The sequence below is a fragment of the Protopterus annectens genome, chromosome 5.part0 (genome assembly GCF_019279795.1).
Source record: "Protopterus annectens isolate FY-2018-M chromosome 5.part0, PAN1.0, whole genome shotgun sequence".
Lineage (NCBI taxonomy): Eukaryota > Metazoa > Chordata > Ceratodontiformes > Protopteridae > Protopterus > Protopterus annectens.
This window is the reverse complement of record NC_056735.1, coordinates 1,479,032,485-1,479,038,960: the sequence shown is the minus strand read 5'-3', so window position 1 is coordinate 1,479,038,960 and position 6,476 is coordinate 1,479,032,485. Positions and strand designations below refer to the sequence as shown.

General features: G+C 37.0%; 1 protein-coding gene across 1 annotated transcript in view; it reads left to right on the top strand.

Moving 5' to 3' along the window:
• Positions 1-1,320: 1,320 nt before the first annotated feature.
• The window catches only part of FARP1 (FERM, ARH/RhoGEF and pleckstrin domain protein 1), a 2,534,157-nt gene continuing 2,529,001 nt past the window's right edge, over positions 1,321-6,476 (top strand). Inside the window, exon 1 of the mRNA XM_044071307.1 lies at positions 1,321-1,619. The gene's annotated coding sequence lies outside the window, so the exon portion shown is untranslated. The remainder of the gene's footprint in view (positions 1,620-6,476) is intronic.

Genomic DNA, 6,476 nt, shown 5'->3' with positions numbered 1-6,476 from the left:
AATTGCACTTAATAATAACAATAATAATAATAAAAGACTTCGTTTACTTCGGAAAATGTATATTTAATATTATTTTATTCTGTCAGTGTTTCAAGTTAATAGTACTAGTATTTTAAAAGTGCTCCTGACTGTCCTTGATTGCTTCTGGATCTGTCCCCGTCGCATACCTCTCTCAACTGTCCAGATTTTTGAGTCATGTTTTAGGCATCTGTGATTCTGGCAAATCAATTATCTAAGTTACTAAATAATAACATACATTTGAGTTTCAGACTTCATATCCTTCGGAAAAAGCATACAAACACAAATGCTGTTTTTCTATTTATAGGCAATATTTTTAATCTGGCCCTATTTTTAGGTCTTTGTAACCTCATTATTATAGGCTTTGTCTAGATTTCTTGTGGTAAAAGGTTGCGAGGTATGACACCCTACTTGTTAAGAGCTATACGATCCATACATTCTGCAGTTTTGAATTCACAGATTGTGATAAACAACCTAGCTCAAAGAATGCATCCACCAAATGCCGTTTTTCCTTTTGAGAGACGACTTTTCAGCATTTGTATTACTGTAACTACAAAATCTTTTTTGACAAAGGATTATTTACATAGCGCGCTGCAAACAGAAAACCACGTTGTAAATGTACATGCGCAGTTTTAAATGTACCTTAGAGAACAAAGCAAGTATAATATTGACTCTTAATGCAGTTTACCCACCGAATTTACCAACTTTAGGGTAAATATGATTTCTTATTCAGCCTGTACTCGTACTGATCTGTGCCAAAGATAGCAGTGAGCGATTAAGTAATGTTTAAAACAAACCTAACAGTGTAATACTCCACGAATGTAATTATTTTCCCACCAGATGACGTTTCTAACGTGATTACGTTTTATGGCGTTGTGTGTATGGGGAGAGGGTAGTCTATTAGTTTATTGATGTGTTACGTGATGTTGTTTTATTTGATTATAGAGTATTTTTTTCTTGTGGAATTGCTAGGCTAAAAGAATGTGATACAAGTTACTAGTTGTAATATTATGTACTCCATCTTACACACACATGTATTATTTGTGTATTGTCGCTTTTCCAGTGTATCTTGCATTATTTTTTATGTGGCTTGAAGACCGCTCACAAGTTGGTTGTGGGTTACGGGTACTAATGTGAGTATTCTAAACAGACGGATAAAGTTAAAGCAGTGTCGCGGAAATATCCCAGACAAAACTCTTAAAGAGCTAAAACGGGACATTCAGTGGTGAAATAATTTAATGTTTCTGCGCATGCGTAGACAAAGCTGGACACTAAGTACATGCTAAGTTCGCACCGTAGAGTTCATTTAAGCAAAGAGTAATACAGACGGACGGACACTTTATATAACCGTTTTTGGTCCTTCGTTGATAGGTGCAACGAAATGATAAATTCCATAAACTGAGTACAGCCTCTGTCACTGTGTAGCTTAGCCTGTACTCAGAATTACATCATCACGTTTGACGCTCCTGCTTGTTCCAGCAGACAGAAACTGGGAAAGGGTTGGACGTGGAGATGCAGAGTGTAGGATATTTTACCAAGCATTATTAAAATACCGAAGCTCGGCGTAATTAATATACACTTGCAGTACAGCTACAGTACAGGTAAGGTGTCACAATAGTGACCGTATCTGACTTGCAGACATGATCGTTGCTTAGGTCATACGTCTGTTTCAGTAAGCAGTTATTTTAAAATAAAGTCAGCAGTCAGTCCATGAAACGAGCGTGTATTTCTGACTCGAGCTCAGTCTCAGCGAGTTGCACCTAAGTGGCTGATCTTGATTTCAGTCAGGTTTTCTTTGTTCTGATTTTGCTCCGAAGAGATATTTGTCGCTCGTTGTTTCTGACACTTCTGTGGAAGTGGGTTTCCTTGGTTGTTTATGCTAACCCGCTGCTAGGATGTCAGATTTACTTGAGTGTTGTTGTTAGACCTGATTGGCTTCTAATTAATTAACACAAATAATGTAATACCCCTCGCTGTTTCTGGCAGCCAGTACACTTAATCATTAGTTGTAGTTTTGTACATACAGTCTTAAAACTTAATCTGAACTTTCCTGATGATGTTTTTTGTTTTTATACTGTTAAAAAAATTTCTTCTTGTTTTTCTGGTCCTGTAATCTGCTACACAACTTGTAGTTTGAGCCTGTGTGTAATGAATAGTCTTTTCAGATACCTAGGGGCTTTGTGCATTGATTGCAAAGAATTAGACTTGAGATGGTGTGTCGTTGCATTTTGAAACTACTTACCTTTTCAATGCAGTGTGTTGCCGTCTCGGGGTAAAATAACTTGTTGAGCACATAACTACTATATCTTGTCTTCTTTAAAGGCTGGCAGCGGTCACTGTCCGTCCCATTCCTTATTGAGTGATTGCGTAGAAGAAACATTATCTGCATAACTTAATTGTGCCATATGCACTATTCATGCTGTCTTTTAGTTTTTACATTGTGGAGTAGGAGTTGGCTATTCATTTACTGCCAGATATTTGTTGCAAGCTGGTGCTTTGGTAGCCTTTTGTGCAGATTTATAGGATTTTGCAAAAACAGTATTCTGAAAGTAGTAGCGTTAAAACTTCTGATATCTGAAGTACGCATTCTGTGAACATCCATTCATTAACTCTTGCATGATAATTAAGTTGAAGCAGAGACTGTGTGTGTAGTAAAAGTATGATAACTGGTTGCATGCTCTGTTTAGACGTATTACTAGTGACACTTCCTCAAAGTGTACCTAAATGTAAAGGACTAAAACTCTTCCAAGAATAACAAAGTCTGCAGCCAGCATTTCACCACTGAATGCATCATTCTTGCAAGAGTTCAGCCTGTACATCGGTATTACTACCATTTAGGATCTGTCTCCTGACACCTACATAAAAATAAATTAATAAAAAGACCTGAAACCATTCATGACTGCAGGAGCTTTGGTGCTGCTAAAACAGTTTCTTGGTGTTTTTACTCTCACTAGCATAAGGCAGCATAGCATGGACGTGGTGGGCACTGTATATAGTAAAATAGAAAATGTTACCGATGACACCCACTACAACACCACACTAATTCTGTAACTTGCCTAAACATGGTTGGTTAGATATACAGAACAAAATTGTCAATGTAGCTTGTATTCACACACACATTCATTTGTAAAATGTTCTGCATTGCATTTCCTTCAACTGCTATTGTCCTTCAACAGAACTTTCATTTAGTTTAGTCTTAGTGGTGACATATGTTTGGGAACTGCATTCCCATGCTATGGGATTCTGTCCTTGGCAGCACATACTTCACTTCATTTTCATATTAAGTTCGCAAATGCACAGTGTCCCTGTGATGTTAAATTCTCTTGAGTTTATTTTTAGTCCTCCTATGCTATTCTTTCTACTTTTTTTAATATTCACTAAACTGCTTGATATCTAGATCTCACAATACCATAGATACTGTTTACCTCTCAAACTGTCCAGCTGTTCACAATGTCCGGATTTTCAGTTCATATTTTTGCTCTGTTTCTCTTAAAATTTGTGGTTTTCTGTTAAATTAGTGGAATGATTTTAGGATTGAAATCACTAAATAATGACATACATTTGAGTTTTAGACTTCGGATCCTCAGAAAATGTATCTTAAAACAAACCCTGTTACTCTAACAGCTTTCTAAATTTATAAGCTCAATATTTAAAAAAAATGGCCTTATTTGTGAGCCTTTGGCCAGATCTCTTGCACTAAGAGGTTGAGAAGCATGTGTTTGTCGCCACTGTCACTGATACATTTACTGTGTTCTGCATATTATGAATACTGGAATCATCATACAGCTGTGCAAAAACCTGCTTTTGTAGTACCTGTTTGACAGAATTTTTTTTTACTTTGCACTGGATGGTTATTGACTGTTTAACTGTCGTTGTTCCTTGTTACTTTATGGAACTAGTAACTATTTATCCAAGTAATATCAGCTGTTAGTTTTTTTTTCCTGTGGTTAATATGTTTATTTCTTTATTGCTCCAAGCTGTATCATGTACCCCATAATCCTTCCGCCCTTTTTGCAGTTCCCTCCATTCCTTTCACACCAGCTCCCTTTATTCCAGTGAACTCTAAGTGAAGAGCAAAGAGCAGCTTCTGGATCAAAGAGCTGTGCATGTGGTTAGTTTTTCTTCCCAGCCAGCCCCCTGTATACATACCCTGGTCCAGTTACTATGTATCCATGTTCTTGTATGCGTTTAGGGCTAATGATTTGTCAAGACCCAGTTAAATGTATTTGTTTTCACGGTAAGTATACAGGAACTCTGCCCATTTTCAACAACAGTGTAGATTACAAAGCACATAAAGATGTGCAAAATACAGCAGTATTGGCCGAAACATTTAGAACAGTACAGTCAGAGAGAGCATACACATTAGTTTTGTTTTATATAACATAATCTCTTGTTACAAATTTAAGAATGGGTTAATCTGCAAATATATGCCTTGTGTTAATGGAGGGAATACGTAAAGCTATTCTGCAGTGGAGAGTGTGTTGCTGTGCTGAAGGATGCATCATCTTAGATGTTATGTCTTAAACATTGACATTTGTACTGAGGGAGTGAGGGTAAAATGTGTTTTCTTAATTTGTGATACTAACAGGACTATTCCAGCTCACTGATGCAGCATGTCCTATCTCCCCCAAAGGTGGGGGAAATTTGCCTCAGAAAAAGTGCACCCTTATCTGTGGATCTAAGTGGGTGGTGATGGTTTGCTGCTGTCAGTTTTTCTGTAGAAGCTACGCATTGTTTGAGGTTTAGTAACTTAAATGTGAGAGTGTTGCAAGGTGACTTAATTGTGATAAGTAGCTGCATTGCCCATTTATTTTTGCTTGTTAACTGGGATGGCTTGACGTGCAGCAGAGTCCTGAGGAGAAAGGCTTTAGTAAATTAAGTTTGAAAACACATGTAGTTGTTAAAGAATGAAATGAATAGATACTCAAACATGACTAGATAAGTCACATATGTGTTGATTACATACAAAAAAAAAAAAACTAGAGTAAGTTTGAAAGTACCATTAGAGAAATAGTTTGAGTAGATTTGTTTTATAGTGTATAGATAGGAAGGCGATAAAAACGGAACCGAGTGGTAGTAGGTATTCATCTCATTAGGAGAGGAATGACATTTGTTTAGATAGAGGATTAATGACAGGGTGAAGAAAATAATAGAGTTGTATGCTTAGCCAGGTGAGTAAGAGGAAGAGCAAATCCAAAATTTATGTAAAAAAGCTTTTAGGTTATTTGAAAAAGTGGTGAAGGATGCCTAATAGATAAAGGGAGGGAGCTCCTTATTTTGGCTATATATGAAGAGTAGAGAGAGTTGCTTGAGGTGCTGTGAGACTTTTTAAGGTTAAGCAGTGGTATTCTTTGTGGTCAGCAGGAATGCTAAGAGCTTTTAAATCTTTAGTTAGAGCATTCACTTATATTAAATGGTATTGTTTTGTAGTAGACTTAAGATCAGTTAAGTCTTCCTCAACTGTTGCTTCTGTGTGCAGTTTGAAAGAAAGATTTGGGTCTAAGCAAAGTTCTAAATATGTGTAGCTGTATACTGTATACCTGTGCAGTTGGTTTCCCAGTCAAGTCTCAGAACAGCAGTGCAGCAAACAGCACAGTTGAAGTCTTGGCAGAATTTAGAGTATGCTGTATTTATAATGTTAATATTAATTGTGATTTATGCTGTGCTTATTTAAATGGTTTTACTGCTCATGTGTTTTATGGTCTGAAGAAGCATTTTTGCGAAAGAGCTCACCTGGTATTAAAGTTTTTATATGCTACGACTGTTTTGCTTTTATTCCATAGAGCAACAGCTTGCTTCAGCATTGGTTCCAATATATGGTGTGTGGGAGAATTTAGAGTAAGTTTGTTAGTTATGGTCCAGGAGCAGACATGGTTAAAGCATCTCTGGATACCTTTCTACACGTGTGCACATCTCATTAGTGTAAAGGTTGATTTATAAAATAGGAAGGCTAATTGTTAATGTACAGGGAACAATTGATGGGGTATAACACTGATCCTTGGACTCAAGCAAGTAGCTTACCCTGCTCAGAGTAGTGTTCTAACGTCACCCTGAAAATATATTTTGAAAGAAGTTAGTAAACCTGTCATCAAATCCTGTTTGTATGGACTGGCCTTCTTTGCACTTTGCTAATCAAGCTTGAGTTCCCAACATTACACTTAGGGTTCATACAGACTTAGCAGCTCTCTCATAACTGCTCTGTTTTACTATACAGTGGAGTCTGGTCTTCTGAAAATGGGCGTCATCCAAGTAGACATACCTGTTGCTGAAAAAGTGTGATATCTTTATTATCATTCTGCTTGTCTCCTTTGTTAACATGTCTTTTGTATAGGGTACCTCAGCTGTAGGGAAGGAATCCATTGTAGCCCTTTGTTATTTATTTAAAGTGGTAGATCACACACGCCCATCTGTACAGTTTTTTGGGCATAGTCCTGATGGAGCACCAAAAAAAAAAAAAA